This window comes from Eschrichtius robustus, chromosome 4 (genome assembly GCF_028021215.1).
Source record: "Eschrichtius robustus isolate mEscRob2 chromosome 4, mEscRob2.pri, whole genome shotgun sequence".
NCBI lineage: Eukaryota > Metazoa > Chordata > Mammalia > Artiodactyla > Eschrichtiidae > Eschrichtius > Eschrichtius robustus.
The window spans coordinates 9,551,004-9,574,709 of NC_090827.1; the positions used below are offsets into that span (position 1 = coordinate 9,551,004).

At 38.9% G+C, this 23,706-nt stretch overlaps 1 long non-coding RNA gene across 1 annotated transcript in view; it reads left to right on the top strand.

The window, feature by feature from the left end:
* Nucleotides 1-23,706, top strand: part of LOC137763965 (uncharacterized) — a 43,196-nt gene that overhangs the window by 15,192 nt on the left and 4,298 nt on the right. The window contains exons 4-5 of the long non-coding RNA XR_011073888.1: nt 22,514-22,665; nt 23,054-23,095. This is a non-coding gene — a long non-coding RNA (uncharacterized lncRNA). The remainder of the gene's footprint in view (nt 1-22,513; nt 22,666-23,053; nt 23,096-23,706) is intronic.

Consider the following 23,706-nt stretch of genomic DNA (forward strand, 5'->3'; position numbering starts at 1 on the left):
TGTTACTGGTCTACGTAACTTAATTTTATTTATTTTTGGCTGCGTTGCGTCTTCGTTGCTGCGTGCGGGCTTTCTCTAGTTGCCGCGAGGGGGGGCTATTCTTCGTTGTGGTGCGTGGGCGTCTCATTGCCGTGGCTTCTCTTGTGGAGCACGGGCTCTAGGTGCATGGGCTTCAGTAGTTGTGGCTCGTGGGCTCAGCAGTTGTGGCTTGCGGGCTCTAGAGCGCAGGCTGAGTACTTGTGGCACACGGGTTTAGTTACTCCATGGCATGTGGGATCCTCTCAGACCAGGGCTTAAACCCGTGTCCCCTGCATGGGCAGGCGGATTCTTAACCACTGCGCCACCAGGGAAGCCCATTACTGGTCTATTTATATTTTTTAGATCTTCATAATTCAGTCTCGTTAAGTTCTATGTTTCTAGGAATTTATCCATTTCTTGTAGGTTATCTAATCTGTTGGCATATAATTGTACATAGTAGTCTCATGATCCTTTGTGTTTCTGTGGTATCAGTTGTAATGTTTCTCATTTATAATTTTATTTATTTAACTCTTCTCTTTTTTCTTAGTCTAACTAAAGTTCTGTCAATTTTGTTTATCTTTTTGAAAAACCAACTCCTGTTTTCATTGATCTTTTCTATTGTTTTTATAGTCTCTATTTCATTTATTTCTGCTTTGATCTCTATTATTTTCTTGTTTTGCTAATTTTAGGCTTAGTGTTTTTTCTTTTTCTAGCCTTGAGGTGTAAAGTTAGATTGTTATTTTGAGATTTTTCTTTTTTTTTTAACATAGGCATTTATCACTATAAATTTCCCTTTTAGACCTGCTTTGCTGTGTCTGATAGGTTCTGGTATACTGTATTCCCATTTTTGTTTGTCTAGGAAAGGACTTTTTAAAAGCCCTATCTCCAAATATATAGTCATATTCTGAGGTACTGGGGGCTAGGACTTCAACATATAAATTTGGAGGAAACACAATTCAGCCTGTAACATTGCTCTTCCAGTTCCACTGTTTTGGCACAAAAAGTTCTTAGTTATTCTACCAACTCTACAGGGTTTAAAGGATGGTATCAAACATCCTAAAGTCCCTTAATAGACTTTACAATACACATTCAAATTTGTTTAATTTTTTAAAGGAAGTCATTTGCAGAATTCTCAACGATTAGGGAATTATGCATGAGAAACATTAATTTTTAAAGTAATGACAGTTCCAAGGGAAATATTTGTTTTCTCTTTTTATATGCTTGAAGGTAACTTGACTATAAAGAGCTTTTACAGTCTAAGCTAAAAAACAATTTCCTTTTTCAGGAAAAATTCTAAACTAAAACCTAGTGTAAGGTTCTCCCAATGTAAAGACGTAATAATTCAAGTGATCTGCATATCTCATTCCCCTTTAATAGTGGTATAAGTGTGAATAAGAACCAAATATTTTAGAAAGGACTTCCTTGCCCTTTGGGGAAATCAGTTAGGATAGGCTAGATATGGTACAGTGAAAGCAACCCCCAAATCTCAGTGGCCTAAAATAATGAGTTTATTTTGTGTTCTTGTTGTTAGGTTAAATCACATGAAATTACCAGTATTTTATCTTTTTTGAACTAGAGATACTGCAAGTTTGTATGGATAAACCTAGTGCATATCAGTCACAGATGGACTGGGATCTCTCTTTCTTGCTGTCTTTACTGAGGGGTACAGTCTTTGAGAGTTTTCACCAGCTAGGATGTTGCTGGTTACCTTGGCAGAAGGAAAGGAACCTTAAAATTATGTACATTCCACTTACATTCAAATATTATTTATCAAAAAAGTCATAAGGTTATGTTTAACTTCAGTGGGGTGGGAAATACTACCCATATGGAAAAAGGAAAACCTAAAATATTGGTGACTACCAAATCTGGTAACATTTAGGTCAATGTCAGTTAGCAATAATGATTCTTTTATATACTTTTCTAGTCCTTTCGAGCACTAGAGAACCTGTTTTTAAAAAAATCACATGGCTTAATTGTGCAATTATGATTGTTTTTGGTTTTTTGCCTCGTAAAATTCGAAACACCCTGGACATTGCTAATCTCAGATGAATCTGATGTTATTTAAGTAAGCTTTGTCACAGAGTTTTAGAAATAGTTTTTGGACCTTGCTATTGTTATAGTAGTAGTCTCCCAGTAATTCTTTAATACTGTGTCATGTTCTTCTGTAATGTGTAATATAATTCCTGTGCTAGCGGTATTTTTTCCAATTTTTTCTGGATCTAGAACTGGGATTTCACAACAGGTACTGAAGAAACCATGTTTCAATAGTTTCATTTACCTTTCTTCTTTCTTATCCCAAACTTGTCATATAATATTTATAATATTTCAGATATTTAATGTTTAACAATGAAAGAGCTGACGTCTTTATTAAACTGGTTGGTCTTATTAACCAGATAAGAGGTTACTGGCCTAGTGAAATACCAGTTCTAATTTTGTATTCTTTGCTAAAATAGTGGTGTAAGAATTGTTTTATAATTTTTTGATTAGAAAGCATAACAACAATAGTAATCTTAGTGGATGTGATGTCGTATTTCCATGTAGTTTTTTTTTTATTTTGGCTGCGCCGGGTCTTAGTTGAGGCATAGGAAATCTTAGATGCAGCATGTGGGGTCTATCCACTGGACCACCGGGGAAGTTCCCTCCATGTAGTTTTTTTTTTAACATCTTTATTGGAGTATAATTGCTTTACAATGGTGTGTTAGTTTCTGCTGTATCACAAAGTGAATCAGCTATACATATACATATATCCCGATATCCCCTCCCTCTTGCGTCTCCCTTCCACGCTCCCTCTCTCACCCCTCTAGATGTACACAAAGCACCGAGCTGATCTCCCTGTGCTCTGTGGCTGCTTCCCACTAGCTATCTATTTTACATTTGGTAGTGTATATATGTCCGTGCCACTCTCTCACTTCATCCCAGCTTACCCTTCCCCCTCCCCGTGTCCTCAAGTCCATTCTCTACCTCTGCATCTTTATTCCTGTCCTGCCCCTAGGTTCTTCAGAACCATTTTTTTTTTGATTCCATATATATGTGTTAACATACGGTATTTATTTTTCTCTTTCTGACTTACTTCACCCTGTATGACAAACTCTAGGTCCATCCACCTCACTACAAATAACTCAATTTCATTTATTTTTATGGCTGAGTAATATTCCATTGTATATATGTGCCACTTCTTCTTTATCCATTCATCTGTCGATGGACACTTAGGTTGCTTCCGTATCCTGGCTATTGTAAATAGTGCTGCAATGAACACTGTGGTACATAACTCTTTTTTTTTTTTTTTTTTTAAACTTTATTTATTTATTTATTTATGGCTGTGTTGGGTCTTCGTTTCTGTGCGAGGGCTTTCTCTAGTTGCGGCAAGCGGGGGCCACTCTTCATCGCGGTGCGCGGGCCTCTCACTATCGCGGCCTCTCTTGTTGCGGAGCACAGGCTCCAGACGCGCAGGCTCAGCAGTTGTGGCTCAGAGGCATAGTCGCTCTGCGGCATGTGGGATCTTCCCAGACCAGGGCTCGAACCCGTGTCCCCTGCATTGGCAGGCAGATTCTCAACCACTGCGCCACCAGGGAAGCCCCACATAACTCTTTTTGAATTATGGTTTTCTCAGGGTATATGCCCAGTAGTGGGATTGCTGGGTCATATGGCCGTTCTATTTTTAGTTTCTTAAGGAATCTCCATACTGTTCTCCATAGTGGCTCTATCAATTTACATTCCCACCAACAGTTCAAGAGGGTTCCCTTCTCTCCACACCCTCTCCAGCATTTACTGTTGGTAGACTTTTTGTAGATGGCCATTCTGACAGGGGTGAGGTGATACCTCATTGTAGTTTTGATTTGCATTTCTCTAATGATTAGTGATGTTGACCATCCTTTCATGTGTTTGTTGACAAACTGTATGTCTTCTTTGGAGAAATGTCTATTTAGGTCTTCTGCCCATTTTTGGATTGGGTTGTTTGTTTTTTCGATATTGAGCTGCATAAGCTGCTTGTATATTTTGGAGATTAATCCTTTGTCAGTTGCTTCATATGCAAATCTTTTCTCCCATTCTGAGGGTTGTCTTTTGGTCTTGTTTATGGTTTCCTTTGCTGTGCAAAAGCTTTGAAGTTTCATTAGGTCCCATTTGTTTATTTTTGTTTTTATTTCCATTTCTCTAGGAGGTGGGTCAAAAAGGATCTTGCTGTGATTTATGTCATAGTGTGTTCTACCTATGTTTTCCTCTAAGAGTTTTATAGTGTCTGGCCTTACATTTAGGTCTTTAATCCATTTTGAGTTTATTTTTGTGTATGGTGTTAGGAAGTGTTCTAATTTTATTCTTTTACATGTAGCTGTCCAGTTTTCCCAGCACCACTTATTGAAGAGTCTGTCTTTTCTGCATTGTATATTCTTGCTTCCTTTATCAAAGATAAGGTGACCATATGTGTGTGGGTTTATCTCTGGGCTTTCTGTCCTGTTCCATTGATCTGTATTTCTGTTTTTGTGCCAGTACCATACTGTCTTGATTACTGTAGCTTTGTAGTATAGTTTGACGTCAGGGAGCCTGATTCCTCCAGCTCCATTTTTCTTTCTCAAGATTGCTTTGGCTATTTGGGGTCTTTTGTGTTTCCATACAAATTGTGAAATTTTTTGTTCTAGTTCAGTGAAAAATGCCATTGGTAGTTTGATAGGGATTGCATTGAATCTGTAGATTGCTTTGGGTAGTATAGTCATTTTCACAATGTTGATTCTTCCAATCCAAGAGCATGGTATATCTCTCCATCTGTTTGTATCATCTTTAATTTCTTTCATCAGTGTCTTTTGGTTTCCTGAATACAGGTCTTTTGTCTCCTTAGGTAGGTTTATTCCTAGGTATTTTATTCTTTTTGTTGCAATGGTAAATGGGAGTGTTTCCTTAATTTCTCTTTCAGATTTTTCATCATTAGTGTATAGGAATGCAAGAGATTTCTGTGCATTAATTTTGTATCCTGCTTCTTTACCAAATTCATTGATTAGCTCTAGTAGTTTTCTGGTAGCATCTTTAGGATTCTCTATGTATAGCACCATGTCATCTGCAAACAGTGACAGCTTTACTTCTTCTTTTTCAGTTTGGATTCCTTTTATTTCTTTTTCTTCTCTGATTGCTGTGGCTAAAACTTCCAAAACTATGTTGAATAATAGTGGTGAGAGTGGGCAACCTTGTGTTGTTCCTGATCTTAGTGGAAATGGTTTCAGTTTTTCACCATTGAGAATGATGTTGGCTGTGGATTTGTCATATATGGCCTTTATTATGTTGAGGTAAGTTCCCTCTATGCCTACTTTCAGGAGGTTTTTTATCATAAATGGGTGTTGAATTTTGTCGAAAGCTTTTTCTGCATCTATTGAGATGATCATATGGTTTTTATTCTTCAATTTGTTAATATGGTGTATCACATTGATTGATTTGCATATACTGAAGAATCCTTGCATTCCTGGGATAAATCCCACTTGATCATGGTGTATAATCCTTTTAATGTGCTGTTGGATTCTGTTTGCTAGTATTTTGTTGATGATTTTTGCATCTATGTTCATCAGTGATACTGTCCTGTAGTTTTCTTTCTTTGTGACATTTTTGTCTGGTTTTGGTATCAGGGTGATGGTTGCCTTGTAGAATGAGTTTGGGACTGTTCCTCCCTTTGCTATATTTTGGAAGAGTTTGAGAAGGATAGGTGTTAGCTCTTGTCTAAATGTTTGATAGAATTCGCCTGTGAAGCCACCTGGTCCTGGGCTTTTGTTTGTTGGAAGATTTTTAATCACAGTTTCAATTTCAGTGCTTGTAATTGGTCTATGTATATGTTCTATTTCTTCCTGGTTCAGTTCTTGGAAGGTTGTGCTTTTCTAAGAATTTGTCCATTTCTTCCAGGTTGTCCATTTTATTGGCATATAGTTGCTTGTAGTAATCCCTCATGAGCCTTTGTATTTCTGCAGTGTCAATTGTTACTTCTCCTTTTTCATTTCTAATTCTATTGATTTGAGTCTTTTCCCTTTGTTTCTTGATGAGGCTGGCTAATGGTTTATCAATTTTTATTTTATTTCTCAAAGAACCAGCTTTTAGTTTTATTGATATTTGCTATCATTTCCTTCATTTCTTTTTCATTTCTGATCTGAATGTTATGATTTCTTTCCTTCTCTTAACTTTGGGGTTTTTTTGTTCTTCTTCTCTAATTGCTTTAGGTGTCAGGTTAGGTTGTTTATTTGAGATGTTTCTTGTTTCTTGAGGTAGGATTGTGTTGCTATGAACTTCCATCTTAGAACTGTTTTTGCTGCATCCCATAGGTTTTGGGTCATCGTGTTTTCATTGTCATTTGTTTCTAGGCATTTTTTGATGTCCTCTTTGATTTCTTCAGTGATCTCTTGGTTACTTAGTAGCATATTGTTTAGCCTCCATGTGTTTGTAATTTTTACAGTGTTTTTCCTGTAATTGATATCTAGTCTTACAGCGTTGTGGTCAGAAAAGATACTTATATGATTTCAATTTTGTTAAATTTACCAAGGCTTGATTTGTGACCCAAGATATGATCTATCCTGGAGAATGTTCCATGAGCACTTGAGAAGAAAGCGTATTCTGTTGTTTTTGGATGGAATATCCTATAAATATCAATTAAGTCCATCTTGTTTAATGTGTCATTTAAAGCTTGTGTTTCCTTATTTATTTTCATTTTGGATGATCTGTCCATTGGTGAAAGTGGGGTGTTAAAGTCCCCTACTATGATTGTGTTACTGTCGATTTCCCCTTTTATGGCTGTTAGCATTTGCCTTATGTATTGAGGTGCTCCTACGTTGGGTGCATAAATATTTACAACTGTTATATCTTCTTCTTGGATCGATCCCTTGATCATTATGTAGTGTCCTTCTTTGTCTCTTGTAATAGTCTTTATTTTAAAGTCTATTTTGTGTGATATGAGAATTGCTACTCCAGCTTTCTTTTGATTTCCATTTGCATGTAATATCTTTTTCCATCCCTTCACTTTCAGTCTGTATGTGTCCCTACGTCTGAAGTGGGTCTCTTGTAGACAGCCTATTTACGAGTCTTGTTTTTGTATCCATTCAGCCGGTCTATGTCTTTTGGTTGGACCATTTAATCCATTTACATTTAAGGTAATTATCGACATGTTTCTTCCTATTACCATTTTCTTAATTGTTCTGGGTTTGTTATTGTAGGTCTTTTCCTTCTCTTGCGTTTCCTGCCTAGAGTAGTTCCTTTAGCATTTGTTGTAAAGCTGGTTTGGTGCTGTTGAATTCTCTTAGCTTTTGCTTGTCTGTAAAGGTTTTAAGTTCTCCGTCGAATCTGAATGAGATCCTTGCTGGGTAGAGTAATCTTGGTTGTAGGTTTTTCCCTTTCATCACTTTAAATATGTCCTGCCACACCCTTCTGGCCTGCAGAGTTTCTGCTGAAAGATCTGCTGTTAGCCTTATGGAGATTCCCTTGTATGTTATTTGTTGTTTTTCCCTTGCTGCTTTTAATATTTTTTTCTTGGTATTTAATTTTTGATGGTTTGATTAATATGTGTCTTGTTGTGTTTCTCCTTGGATTTGTCCTGTATGGGACTCTCTGCATTTCCTGGACTTGATTGACTATTTCCTTTCCCATATTAGGGAAGTTTTCAACTATAATCTCTTCAAATATTTTCTCAGTCCCTTTCTTTTTCTCCTCTTCTTCTGAGACCCCTATAATTTGAATGTTCGTGCGTTTAATGTTGTCCCAGCGGTCTCTGAGACTGTCCTCAATTCTTTTCATTCTTTTTTCTTTATTCTGCTCTATGGTTGTTATTTCCACTGTTTTATCTTCCAGGTCACTTATCCGTTCTTCTGCCTCAGTTATTCTGCTATTGATTCCTTCTAGAGAATTTTTAATTTCATTTGTTTTGTTGTTCATCATTGTTTGTTAGCTCTTCAGTTCTTCTAGGTCCTTGTTAAACGTTTCTTGTATTTTCTCCATTCTATCTCCAAGATTGTGGATATCTTTACTGTCATTACTCTGAATTCTTTTTCAGGTAGACTGCCTATTTCCTCTTCATTTGTTTGGTCTGGTAGGTTTTTACCTTGCTCTTTCATCTGCTGTGTGTTTCTCTGTCTTCTCATTTTGCTTATCTTACTGTGTTTGGGATCTCCTTTTTGCAGCCTGCAGGTTCATATCTCCCCCAGTGGCTAAGGTTGGTTCAGTGGCTTGTGTAGGCTTCCAGGTGGAGGGGACTGGTGCCTGTGTTCTGATGGATGAGCCTTATCTTGTCTTTCTGGTGGGCATGTCAGCCTCCGGTGGTGTGTTTTGGGGTGTCTGTGAAGTTATTATGATTTTAGGTGGTCTCTCTGCTAATGGGTTGGGTTGTGTTCCTGTCTTGCTAGTTGTTTGGCATAGTTGTCCAGCACTGTATCTTGCTGGTCATTGAGTGGAGCTGAGTCTTAGCGTTGAGATGGAGATCTTGGGAGAGCTCTCGCCGATTAATATTACAAGAGGCTGGGAGGTCTGGTGGACCAATGTCCTGAACTCGGCTGTTCCATCTCAGAGGCTCAGGCCTGACACCTGGCTGGAGCAACCAAGACCTTGTCAGCCACTTGGCTCAGATGAAAAGGGAGAAAAGAAAAAAGAAAGAAAGAAAATAAGTAAATAAATGTTATTAAAGTAAAAAATTTTTTAAATATTATTAAAATAAAACAATTAAAAAGTAATTAAAAAAATAAGAAGAGAGCAACCAAACCAATAAACCAATCCACTAATGATAACAAGCGCTAGAAACTATACTAACAAAACCTGACAGACAGAACCCTAGGATAAATGGTAAAAGCAAACCTATACAGACAAAATCACACAAAGAACCATACACATACACACTCACAAAAAGAGAGAAAAGAAAAAAGTATATATATATATATATATATATATATATATATATATATATATATATATATGTAAAAGGAAGAGAGAAACCAAACCAATAAAGAAATCTACCAGTGATAATAAGCTCTAAATACTAAACTAAGATAAACATAAAACTAGAAACAAATTAGACCCAGAAGACAAACCCCAAGTCTACAGTTGCTCTGAAAATCCACCACCTCAGTTTTGGGCTGATTTGTTGTCTATTCAGGTATTCCACAGATGCAGGTACATCAAGTTGATTGTGCAGATTTAATCCGCTGCTCCTGAGGCTGCTGGGAGAGATTTCCCTTTCTTTTCTTTGTTCACACAGCTCCCGGGGTTCAGCTTTGGATTTGGACCCGCCTCTGCATGTAGGTCGCCTGAGGGCGTCTGTTCTTCGCTCACACAGGACGGGGTTAAAGGAGCAGCTGCTTTGGGGGCTCTGGCTCGCTCAGGCCGGGGGGAGGGAGGGGTACGGAGGAGGCGGGGCGCGCCTGCGGCGTCAGAGGCGTCGTGACGTTGCAGCAGCCCGAGGCGCGCCGTGTGTTCTCCTGGGGAAGTTGTCCCTGGATCATGGGAGCCTGGCCGTGGCGGGCTGCACAGGCTCCCGGGAGGGGCGGTGTGGAGAGTGACCTGTGCTCGCACACAGGCTTCTTGGTGGCGGCAGCAGCAGCCTTAGCGTCTCATGCCCGTCTCTGGGGTCCGTGCTGATGGCCGCGGCTCGCGCCCGTCTCTGGAGCTCGTTTAGGCGGCGCTCTGAATCCCCTCTCCTCGCGCACCAGGAAACAAAGAGGGAAGAAAAAGTCTCTTGCCTCTTCGGCAGCTGCAGACCTTTTCCCGGACTCCCTCCCGGCTAGCCGTGGCACACTAGCCCCCTTCAGGCTGTGTTCACGCCGCCAACCCCAGTCTGCTCCCTTCCATCCGACCGAAGCCCAAGCCTCAGCTCCCAGCCCCGCCCACCCTGGCGGGGGAGCAGACAAGCCTCTCGGGCTGGTGAGTGCTGCTCGGCGCCGAGCCTCCGTATGGGAATCTCTCCGCTTTGCCCTCCGCACCCCTGTGGCTGCGCTCTCCTCCGTGGCTCCGAAGCTTCCCCCCTCCGCCACCCGCAGTCTCCGCCCGCGAAGGGGCTCCTAGTGTGTGGACACCTTTCCTCCTTCACGGCTCCCTCCCACTGGTGCAGGCCCCGTCCCTATTCTTTTGTCTCTGTTTTTTCTTTTTTCTTTTGCCCTCCCCAGGTACGTGGGGAGTTTCTTGCCTGTTGGGAAGTCTCAGGTCTTCTGCCAGCGTTCAGTGGGTGTTCTGTAGGGCTTGTTCCACATGTAGATGTATTTTTGATGTATTTGTGGGAGGAAGGTGATCTCCATGTCTTACTCCTCCACCATCTTGAAGGTCCTCCCTCCTTGTATTGATTTTTATTTCCATGATGGTTAATGATGTTGGGCATCTTTCCTCATGTGTTTATTGGTCATTTGTGTATCTTTTTTGGAGGAATGTCTGTTCAGATCCCTTGGACTCTTTTCAATTGGGTAGTCTTTTTATTATTGTGCCGTAAGTGTTCTATGTATATTCTGAATACAAGTCCCTTATCAGATATATGATTTGCAAATATTTTCTGTCATCCTGTTGATTGTCTTTTCACTCTTTGGTGATGTGCTTTGAAGCGCAAAATTTCACATCTTCTTTATCCATTCATGTGTTGATGGACCCTGAGCTTGCTTCCATATGTTAGCAATTGTAAATAATGCTGCTGTGAGCATTGGGGTGCATGTATCTTTTTGAATTAATGTTTTTGTTTTCTTTAGCTCTATGCCCAGGAGTGGAATTGCTGGGTCATACAGTAGTTCTGTTTTTGGTTTATTGAGGAACCTGTGTAATGTTTTCCACTGTGGCTGCACTGATTTACATTCCCACCAACAATGTATAAGTTCCCTTTTGTCCACATCCTCGCCAACATTTATTATTTGTGTTCCTTTTGATGATAGCCATTTTGAGAGATGTGGGATAAAATCACATTGTGGTTTTAATTTACATTTCTCTGATGGCTAATGATGCTGAGCATCTTTTCATGTGCTTGCTTATTAGTTTTGTTTGTTTTTTGCTAGATTCCTTAGGATTTTCTATATACAATATCATTTCCATATACAATATCGTAACTGTCATAGAGATCGTTTTAATTCTTCATGTACAATCTAGGTGCCTTTATTTTATTACCTAATTGCCCTTTTAGAACCTCCAGTGTGACGTTGAACAGAAATGACAAGAGCAGACATCCTTGCCTTGTTTCTGGTCTTAGGAGGAAAACATTCAGTCTTTCACCATTAAGTATTATGTTAACTAAGGGTTTTTTGTAGGTGCTGTAATGATCTTTTAAAGTATTTATAATTGTTACATTTCTCTTCCATGGTCGCATTACCTAAATAAAATGGCATAAGAGAATTTGACAAAATTGAGACCCAATTGAGATAAATGTTGTGAGAAAAGGACTACATCGATAAATATTGTGAGAATAGGGCTACATCTTGTTTTATCCGTAACTACTGGCCATCTTCATTTTTGTGCTTGTCCTGTCCACAACCTCCACCAAGGAAACTGATCCACCATTGGACCCTGCTGTCTCAGGAGTCATATATGGTATTATGGTGATGTCTTCCTCCTTTCCCCGTCCTTCAGCTCTGTTTATTGGACTGGAATAACCGTCTGACCCAAGAACAGCTAATCCTCAGGTGAGGCAGTAATCTTCACTCTCTAAGGCCAGATTGAAAAAGATTAATTTAACCAAGTGAGAATTGGACCTAAGGAACGAAGAAAGAATTTTTCAGTTACTGGTGGAAGCTTTAGCTGAAAATTTGTGAGAAGAATCAGGACTTGGGAGGCTATAATGGACCACATATAAGCTAAAATTATAGGGAAGTAGAAATTATATAAATAAGCAGAAACAGTTATTAAAGCAAGATAGAAAGAAGTATATACATAGAATAGAACTGAGTAACATGAACAGTAGAATAGTAGAGGAAAGATTCTGGAACTTCTGCATCTAAGGTTTCTAGAATGACCTTGAATCCAAACCCAATTTCCTGCTTCAGTTCTTGGATTTCCATGAAATCCTAATTTCCTTGTTCCTCCACATGAGCTAATTTGAAAGGGTCTTTGTTCCCTGTAAATAAGTGAAATAACTAAAAACATTCAGGATAAACTCGTCACATTTGACAATATTTTTGTTTCTCAAGTGTCTTGAACTCTAAAGAGAAAGACATGGGAAAAAGGAATGGAAATTATTGATATTTTGGAGAGTAGTAAAGGATAAAACCCACGTTGCTTAATATTGTTGCTATTAGTTGTTAGAAACATGATTAGTATTGACTAAATAATTCCTATTTAGGAGAAATATTTGGTAAGGTGCTAATAATGATATTGTTAAAATTACAGTACTGTGCCTGATAAATTGTTCAAGGATAAGGCATTTGGGAAGAAACCTTGTTAATGGGGAATATCCCCTAAGGATGTAAAATGGTATGATGGCAATACCAATTATAGATGATATGAATGGCAAAAGGCTGTGTCTTGGCAGCTGGCACATGACTTCAGATGAAGAAAAAAGTAATTTTGAAGATGAGATAAATAAAATGATTAAGATTAGAGTTGGGCTTTATACAATAATGACTGCTATTTAGTGAAGTGTAGGCTATAATTTTTCCCAGCTGAATTTGATTAAGCCTGCTCAGCTGCCAATAAGGACTTTATTAATGGAAGACAGGAAGAGCTAATGACGGGAAGAGTCAGTATGTAACTGAGATTGGGAGCGATTTTTGACATGTAAGAGGAACATATGAGAAGTTAATGGGATACCTTGGCATTTCATTGGGAAAGAGGTAAAGCCTAGCTCCATGGATAGAGTCAGAATTATGTTGACTGAGGTTAGTACATTCATTTATTGGTTAGTAGTCATGCCTTGTTATAACAAATACGTATACTAAAACATGCTGCTGCTTTTGTTGATTTTGGATAATGATTTTGGGTAGGGTGTTAATTTCCAGGCTTACTCAAGCTAATGTTCATGGAGAGCCAAACATAGGATCTAGAATTAAACTAAATAAAACAATTATCACACAGGCAAATTTTAGTATAGAAATGATATGGTATAAACCATTTTAAGAGTAGGGATTCTACAGATTAATTAATTGACTTTACTTACATATAGTGTAGTATAAGAGCATGGAAGTTTTGCGTTCTCTCATTCAGGTTGGAGCCCTTAAATTTATTCCTTCAAAACGTCTCTTACTCATTTTCGTGATTGCATATTATATTAATCAGGATTCTCCAAAGAAACAGAATCAACGGGATATATACAGATATATAAGAGGAGATGTATTGTAGAAATTGGCTCATGTGAGTATGGAGGCCAAGAAGTCCCATGATCTATAAGCTGGAGAACCAGGAGAACTGGTGGTATAATTCAGTCCAAGTCCGAAGGCCTGAGAACCTGGAGCAGGGGTATCCCAGCTCAAGCAGGGACCACATTCTCCCTTCCTCCACCTTTATGTTCTATTCAGTTCCTCAGTGGATTGGATGATTCCCACCCACGTTGATGATGGGCATCTTCTTTACTCCTGATTTACTACCTATTGAAATGCTAATCTCTTTTGGAGACACCCTTACAGACACACCCAGAAATAATGTTTTACCAGCTTTCTGGGCATCTCCTAGCCTAGTCAAGTGGACAGATAAAATTCACTGTCATACATATGCATTATGTATTATTATGAGGCAGTTTGATATTTGTTTAAAGCACATGACGGTTTAAGGTAGGGAAATTTTGTTCACAAGTGGCTATTCGGTATGCCACAAGTAGAGATTTAATGAAACTCATGGAGTTATGGTATATTTTTTATATGGCTAATTATTGGTAATTATGATAGAGTTTGATATAAAAATGCTCTTGAAAATTATATTTAGCATATTTACTGACAATCATATTGCCATATTCTACTAAAAAAATATTTCAGGTGGATATGAAGAACTTTTATATAACTTGAAATAATTTTAATTTACTTACAGTTCTGGTATGATTATGGTTGCTTAAACAAGGATGCAATAAATCCTATCTTCAGAGATTGAGCAGGAATATTTTATTCCTTAGTTAGTTTGGTGTGGTGATGGCAATGAAAAAAATTAGTCAATAGTCAAAGAAAGAAAGAACTGGAAATTTCATTGAGCCAACCTGAGGATTATAACTCGGGAGACTGTCTCTCAGAGAGCTCTGAGAACTATTCTGAAGAACATTTTTATGTTTAAATTTTTCTTGTCTCGCCTTAAAATCTGAATTTTACTTCATCAATGAGCATAAGGAGAGAGGAGAATTCTAGTAAATGTTACTCTATAGGAAATTGGTGACCTGTTAAGCTCCAGTGAGACACCTCCTAGTTTGGTAAACTTATCTAGATGAGAAAATAAAGTAGGCTGACAAATTAGACGTAGTGAATATGAGTAGGAGCCTCCAGTTTATATTGATAATTGAATTGGATTTGGGGAGATGGGTCAGAAGGAGAGTTCAAAGTCAGAGTCAAGGGGAGGCTGGGAGCTTTGAAATTGATGATATTGGAAGGTATGAAAGTATGAACAAAGGACCCTGGTTATTCTTCCTTTGTTGATGCAAACTTTCCACGCAGCAGCTCCTTGGCGTGATACATAAAATCTTTCTAGCCTTATCAAACATCATGCCATTTTCCAATATTCTTTAATGAAAGATGAAGCAATCTGGGTAGCAGCAATTGTGTTACATAAGAGGTGCACTAGGACTTCTAAACTGCAAGTGTCATTGTGAAGAGCAATAATTTTGAATTTTAGCACTCTTTAGCTGTCCAAAAGCTTTTTGTAAACATTTGCAGTCATGGATTAAAACATGAATAAAATGGTACTAAACCCTAATAGCTCTAAAACCACACTTTTTTACAGAATTAACTGAACCAAATACTCATACTTTGGAAGAATTAGTTGGTTGAGACCAACCTTTACAAAGGAAATAAGTAATTTAGTTACAGTCTATCAACATTTATGAGTGCCTGTTACGTGCAAATAATCACTGTGGTGAGAGCTATAGAGCAGACGTTCTTCAGCTACTCCCTTTTCTAAAACCTCCCCATCAGATCAGTCACAAATCCTGTAAGTTCTGCCTCTTTATCCCAGCCTTGATCTGGATCCTCACTTGCACTCAGTTCCACCTCGTTACTGATCTTGCTTGCCCCTCCTTCTACAATCCATCCTCCATCCTGCCACCGCAGCCGTCTTTCTAAAACACCAGTTACGTCACGTTGCATGCCTGCCTGCCTGCCTAAATTTCTTCAGTAGTGTCCTAGAACCTCCAGGATTAATTTCAACCTCCTGTACATGGCACAAGCCCTACTTATTCTCATCTTAGTTTCTCCAGCCTTATTTCTCACCACTTGTTCTCAGGTACCTTATCATCATACATAGCGAGCTATTTGCAGTTTTGCAGAATGACCTTACACCTCTCCCTTCCCTCTACGTTTCCTCTCCAGGTTCATTTCATCTGGGAAGTGCCCACCTCTTCTTTCCCCACCCATCCTTACCCTTTTGGTCCTTTTTCTTTCTTTCCCCAAACTAAGTTAATCACATCTTCCCTGGGCAACCATAGCACTTGTTCATACCACCGTTTCAATGCTTTCCATATTGACTTTTAATAGGTTTAACTGTTTACGTTGATCACTGAACTAGAAGTTACTTAAACACAGAGATATTTCTTTCCTTTCTATTTCCTTAGTAGTTGGCACAGTGCCTGGCTCATATCGTGGACTCATTAAGTGGTCATACATGCAATCAAATCTACCTCCTAATACCTCTCATATAGGTCTTCTCTTCTTCATTTCTGCTGCCATTGTCTTTACTCAGGTCCTTGTTGCTCATCTGGATTCCTAAAACAACCTGTATCACCACTGTTTTTAGTCCTTCCCAGTGCCAATTAATTCTTCGTACTGTCACTACTAACATAATATTTTGAATACATAGATATGATTGTTTCATTGAATTATCTGTGTCTCCTCATTATATTAAGAATAAAGTCTAAAAAAAGCCAAACTCATAGAAACAAAGAGTAGAATGGTGATTACCAGAGGTTAGGGGGTGGGGAAAATGGGGAGATGTTGATCACAGAGAACAAACTTCCAGTTGGAAGGTGAATAAGTTCTAGGGATCTAATGTACAACGTTGTGATTATAGATAACAGTGCTGTACTATATACTTGAAAGTTGCTGAGAGAGTGAATCTTAAATGATCTCACTCCAAAAAAAGAATGGTAATTACATGACATGATGGAGGTGTTAGCTAACACTCTGGAGGTAATCACTTTGCAATATATAAGTGTATAAAAACAACACGTGTTACACCTTAAATTTACACAATGTTATAAGTCAATTGTATTTCCATAAAATTGGGGGAAGAAACGGATAAAGTCCAGTTCTTTAGCAAAGCATCTGAAGGTGTTCAGGATAGGGGTCTTCTCTCCTTTTCGAGTCTCGTCATCCACCCCGACTCCTCCTCAACACAGCCACGTGCTGCACTCCGGAAGTGCCTTGTTCTCTAGCCTCTATTCCTTTGCACACTTGGTTAACTCTGCTAGTGCTGTCTTCTCCCACCCCACAACTGATAACTCCTAATTATCCTTTATGAGATACATCCTTTTAGAAGTACTTGCTGCTGTACCCAATCCGCCTTGTACCCAATGTACCGTACTGTAACAGTCGCCCTTCCAGGCTTTCTCCTGTACAATTCTGTAATGACAGGGATTTTGTCCTGTTCATTTGTCCAATTGCTGATCAATAAATATTTGTTAGACAAGTAAGTGAAGGACGTATTTGATACAACTAGATATATTAAACTGGAATTTTATTTACTTCTTCGTTTCTAGTGATAATTGCTTTAAAAGACTTTCTGTTGGTCTACGAACTCCCAATGGGTTTTTGGCTCTCAGTTAAACAACAGCTCAGAACAGAAGTGTCATATTCATATTCATTCCAAGAAACATTTTTTGAATACTGGCTATGTGCCAGCTAATACACTATATTGCTAGAGTTGATTTTGTTTTCCTTAGCTGTACAGTCTTGAAATTATTCCCATTAAACTTCCTCTGACCATCTACTTAGTATAGTGATTCTGGATTTTCTTTGTTTGAAACATTAGCAACCCTTTCAACCTAGTGTTTAACTACAAGCCAAATAAGCATGCACTTGCTATTGCACTATTTCAGTTCAAGCACAAAAATATTAAATGACATTAGCAAAGGAATGATCTCTGGTTACTGCCTTTTGATCCCTCCTGCCAGTATGATAGTAAATCAGTGACTGTTTCTGTGCTTTAATTTCTAATCTGTTGTGTTTCTACTTAGTAATATCACCAATATGTTGTTTTCTTTCTTTCTTTATTAAATTTCTTAATAATATTACATAATTTCCTTACCAAATTTAAACAGGAAGTTTTCTTTTTTAAAAATTTTTTTATATTAAAAAAAAATCTTTATTGGAGTATAATTGCTTTACAATGTTGTGTTAGTTTCTGCTGTACAACAAAGTGAATCAGCTATATGTATACATATATCTCCATATCCCCTCCCTCTTGAGCCTCCCTCCCACCCTCCCTATCCCACCCCTCTAGGTCATCACAAAGCACCGAGCTGATCTCCCTGTGCTATGCGGCTGCTTCCCACTAGCTATCTGTTTCACATTTGGGAGTGTATAAATGTCCATGCCACTCTCTCACTTCGTCCCAGCTTCCCCTTCCCCGCTGTGTTCTCAAGTCCGTTCTCTACGTTTCCATCTTTATTCCTGCCCTGCTACTAGGTTCATCAGTACTGGTTTTTTAGATTCCATATATGTGCGTTAGCATACAGTATTTGTTTTTCTCTCTCTGACTTACTTCACTCTGTATGACAGACTCTAGGTCCATCCACCTCATTACAAATAACTCAGTTTTGTTCCTTTTTATTTTTTTTATTATTATTTTTTAACATCTTTATTGGAGTATAATTGCTTTACAATGGTGTGTTAGTTTCTGCTTTATAACAAAGTGAATCAGCTATACATATACATGTATTCCCATATCTCCTCCCTCTTGCGTCTCCCTCCCACCCTCCCTATCCCACCCCTCTAGGGTGGTCACAGAGCACCGAGCTGATCTCCCTGTGCTAAGCGGCTGCTTCCCACTAGCTATCTATTTTATGTTTGGTAGTGTATATATGTCCATGCCACTCTCTCACTTCTCCCCAGCTTACCCTTCCCCCTCCCCGTGTCCTCAAGTCCATTCTCTACATCTGCGTCTTTATTCCTGTCCTGCCGCTAGGTTCTTCATAACCATTTTTTTTTTTTTTAGATTCCATATATATGCATTAGCATACGGTATTCATTTTTCTCTTTCTGACTTACTTCACTCTGTATGACAGATTCTAGGTCCATCAACCTCACTACAAATAACTCAATTTCGTTTCTTTTTATGGCTGAGTAACATTCCATTCTATATATGGGCCACATCTTCTTTATCCATTCTTCTGTCGGTGGACATTTAGGCTGCTCCCATGTCCTAAACAGGAAGTTTCCTTTGCTAGGAGTTGCCAGTCTCCATTAGAAGATGGTGCTTATCCAGAAAATCTGTAGCAATATTTCAAATTAAGTGATGGTTTTCTTTCTAAGTGAAAACTGTTAACATTGGCTGACTTTTTGGTAATCAAAGGACAAGAAGATCTGAGTTCTTGTTTAACCAAAATAAAATAGTATTGATTTCCATCTTATTAAATATAATGGGCAAGTGTTTCTATTTTTACTATGTTTCTAGTTATTTTTCTTACCCATTGATATGAGACCTACATTTTGGACACGGATCCACAAGCAATTCATCAAATTGCCCAATTGTTTCATGGCTCTATAAAATATTTATATTGTAATGAGTATAGTATACCTGACTCAGGAATACCACTGAATGAATGGATTGTTGATGAAAGTGCTTGTTGTAGTTTCCTAGGGCTACTGTAACAAGGGGTCACAAACTGAATGACACAAAGAACAGAAGTGTACCGTCTCACAGTTCTGGAGGCTAGAAGTCTAAGATCAGGGTGTCGGCAGGGTTCGTTCACTCTGAGGGATGTGAAGGAATATCTGTCCCACACCTCTCACATAATTTCTAGTGGCCTGAAGCACTCCTTGGCTTGTAGATGGTGTTCTCCCTGAGTCTTCATGTTATCTTGCCTCTGTACATATCTCTGCATCCAAATTTTCCCTTTTTATAAGGACACAGTCATACTGGATTAGGGCCCACCCTAATGACTTCATCTTAACTTGAATATCTGAAAAGACCCTATTTCTGAATAAGGTTACATTCACAGGTACTGGAGGGTTAGGACTTCAACATATATTTTAAGAATACATTTTAACGACTATTATTATAAAAAGTGGGAATAACAGAAGATAGCTCTTCCTTTATATTTCCCAAGTTCTGTGAATCGTAATGTCTAAATCCTAATCATCTCAGCACTTTGTTTCCTCAGTTCTAAACACAGTTCCTTTACTCAGTAAAGGTTTATGGAGTGAGTGAAGGATATTTTTCTGAAAATGTGATCCACAGTGTACACTCCTAGATTGCAAGTGATATGGTTTAGAAAACTTCAGTAATTATTTCAAGATACCAGCATATTTCTGGTTTGTTTTTAGTACCAGATCTCTATTTAATAATAAAATTGACATTCAAGGAGACGTAATGTTTAAGGGTACAACTCACAACCCTGCCACAATACTGTACCATCCTTTGCTTAGTGAGTTTATTGGTAGATTATATAGCTTCAAGAGTAAGGCAGCAAGTTATGCCTTCTGGAAACCAGCTGGTTTTGCTTTTTTCATGGTTATAGACTACTTACACTAACCAGTCATCTGAAATGTGGGTCATGCAAAGGGACAAGGAAGATGGTGAAAAGGAGTACAGATGGTCCAGCACCAGCCAGTTACCACCATTGGGAGAAATAAACCTCCAAGTCTTCTCTCTGCTTCTACCAATGCCATTTTTACCTTTAAAGAACTCTATCATAATGCTCTCATCATAATATTCTGAAATAACATGGCTTTGGTGCTCCAGATTTACTATCTTGGAGTGACTTAAGTATTGGGAAGCTGATTCCGATGACTTCAACATCAAAGAGTCATAGGATCCCAGAACTTTGAACTAGACATAACCTTATGCATCAGTTGGTTCAAAGTTCCAACGTAGTGCACAGAACTTTCCACAGCATCCTGCAAATGCTATTTTAAATATGAAGAAATAAAATGTAACTGACATCTTATGATATAATATCAAGTAATAAATAGTATAAAGATAAAAATATGCTGACTTTACACTCAAGAATTTATGCATGTTTCCGTTTAAAAAAATGGAAGGCGTGGATGTTCCAGCCGCTGTTTTAGGTGCTTGGATACAACATTGACCGAGACAGACACACTGACTCGCTTTTCTAGGAGTTTACAGTCCCTCAGGAAATGAACACTCAATTTCAATAAAGTGTGGAAAGTGCTACAAATGGGGAAGTTAAGAGTTTGACAGAAGCACGTAGCAGGACTCTTAAATTATTCTGGGGTAAGACAAAGTTTCCATGATGAAGCGATGTTTATGTCAAGATTGTTAAGGATGAAGAATTAAGATTGGGGGGAGGTGGAGGAAAGTGTTCCTAGCAAAAGCTACAGTACACATCAAAGTCTGGAGGTCAGAGAGAGTATGTTCATGATGATTCTTGTAAAGAATATAGCAAGTTATTTCATATTCTATTTATCTTACTCAATTACAGTGTGACTAATAGTCATGAAGAGAGCTATATAGATAGAGAACACTTCCTTTTCAATGAATTTAATTGTGAATCATCTTCTATTCCTTTCATTTTTTTACACCTTTCTCTTTACATCATCTCAATGAAATTTCTCAGTGACAGCCAGGGGTTCAAGGTCCCTCAGTTCAGGGTTGGTTGTATTAAAACTTTTATTTATTTCCTGAGTGTGATCCCTGTGTTATCTCATATAATTCTCAGAACAGTCTTGCCAGCAAGTGTTAATATCTGCAGCTTGCACACGGGGAAACTGAGCCTCAAAGAAGTTAAATGGTACGTCCAAGTTCACAGATGGCTAGGACACCAGCTCCCGTCTGTCTGCCTCCCTGGCCCATTCTCTTTCCACCTGGCTTTACTGCCTGTAAATTACAGAGTGGACGGTGAGAGGCCTTGTTTGAGACATGAATTAAGCTTTTTGAACTTGAAAGCCTTCAATTTCAGATGTCGAGACTTCTCTTTTTTATTCTAGGAAGTCTTCACTCCATTCTCCTATCCACGTGACTGCCTTTGAAAAACTCATCTCTACTAAAGGAAACTAGAGATTCCTTAAGCCCCCAATTGCTTGGTTTACCTGCTTTAATATTTGAAAATGTACACCATCAGGAAATTTGTTCCTTTATATAAATTCATTCCTTTATGCTTCAGTTTAAAACAAATGTCTCATTGATATACTCCAGAGCAGGGAAAGAACAGAGAGGAAAGGCAACTAATAATTCAGAACCCCAGTGCCAGGACCTATGTTAGACCCTTTAAAGACATTAGCTCATTTCATCCTCAGCATAAACTGTAGGGTGGATATTATAATTCCCACTTAACAAGGAAGGAAACATTGGCACAGCTGCCTTAGCTGCAGAGCTAGGATTTGAACTCTCATTTGTAGGTATCCAAAGTCCATGATTTTTCTACTACACTATGCTACACTATGCTGATCATTCATTTATTTCTTTCAAGATTTTTTGGCCATGCTGCATGGTATGCGGGATCTTAGTTCCCCAACCAGGAATCGAACCTGAGCCCCCTGCAGTGGAAGCGCGGAGTCTTTTATTTATTTATTTATTTATTTATTTATTTATTTATTTATTTATTTATTTATATTTTTGGCTGCATTGGGTCTTTGTTGCTGCGCGTAGGCTTTCTCTAGTTGCAGTGAGCGGGGGCTACTCTTTGTTGTGGTGCGCGGGCTTCTCATTGCGGTGGCTCCTCTTGTTGCGGAGCACGGGCTCCAGGTGCGTGGGCTTCAGTAGTTGTGGCTTGCGGGCTCAGTAGTTGTGGCACACGGGCTTAGTTGCTCCGCGGCATGTGGGATCTTCCCGGACCAGGGCTCAAACCCGTGCCCCTGCATCGGCAGGCGGATTCTTAACCACTGGACCGCCAGGGAAGTCCCTCAAGATTTTCACTGAGAGATGCCATGTGGTATCACTGAGAACATTAAGATGAGAATTGAACTCACTATTTAAGAAGACCCTTATTTTCTAATTGGCTCTCTATTGCTCATTGGTAATCTATTGCATTGGAGCCTGGTGTGTAATAGGAACCTGAATATTTGATACATTACATGCTTATTTAATTTTTCACCCCAGAATATGTCCACTTGTCACCAGTATATATGCACTTTGTACCATTTCACTTTTCTTCCTAAGTATACTACTTTGAATTTACTCTCATTATTTGTTTGTCCTCCCTGGATGCAGTCATATATCCATGTACCCGTGAAAGTCACTGTGTGTGTTCCCTGAACCTTGATTCTCTGCTCTGCAGGCCGTGCGCATCTGTTCTCCCGGCCCTATGGATCTGGCCAGAAGGATCTCGAAGGGGATGGGCCTGGCGGCACTCCTGGGCATTCCCGCTGCTTGCCTTTGGGGATGGGCAGCTCCTGCTCCTGTAGGACTGCGCGTGCGTCTAGGACTCAGGTGCGGTGAGGCGGAAGGCAGCGAGGAACTGTAGAAGTTCAGCTCCCCTCTGGCTCCTCTACGGGTTATCGTGCTGCTCCCCTCATTTAACTTTGAGTGGGTGGGAACACGTCTGTGTCCAGTGTAGTGCCCGCTTCTCGCTATTTTGTTCTTTAAACTTTTCCATCTCCAGAGCGGCGGAGAGGCAGGGGAAAGGAGGCAAAGCCAAGGCCTGCAGGTGCTTGAGAACCATTAGGGCTTTTTATTTTCTTTAGAGCAGTGGTAGCCTCTGTGCACTTTGAATGTCCTTGTCTCTAAACTGAGGAGCAAAAGTAGAAACTACCTTGGTTTGAAAATATTTTCCAAAGGTTTCTTCTGAACTCTCATTCACTCTTTTGTTTTTTCCCAGGTCCTAGAAGGATGAACTTGGTGTGCAAACTGGAGGGCTCAGGTACGAAGTGTCAGGTATATCTAACCAAAGCTTTTACACATGCAAGTGTTTAATTTCCATTATACCTGGGACCCCATTATTCCTGATAGGCCTTTGACATCCTCAGGCTTGTGACCTATGTTGGTCCCAAAATCTGCCATCTCTAACAATAACATTTAAGAATCTCCGACAACCTATGCTTGTGCTATAATCTGGCTCCAGTTTGAATATACTTTAGATACAATTTTTCTGTATCGAAATATTTATCTGGGACTACTTTATTCCACCTAAACCAAATGAAAAACATGGAAAAGTCTGTGAATTGGTATTGTTAAAATTAAATACAAAATGGAGACCAGACTTGAAAATTCCCTGGCAGACAAAACCATTTAAGCCACAGAAGCAAAACTAAATGGAAATTATTTCATGAACATAAGTAAAAGTTAACTTAGGTTATTTCTTGTAAATGCCTCTGATAATCATAAAAGAAATGTGTTATCTTCCTAAATATGTTATCAGATAATCACTTTTAACCAACCCCCTACCATCTGGAAACCCCCACTGAAATAACCAATCATTGTAAAAGTTAAACAACTTCCTCATTTTCATTTTATAAATCATCCTGTAACATC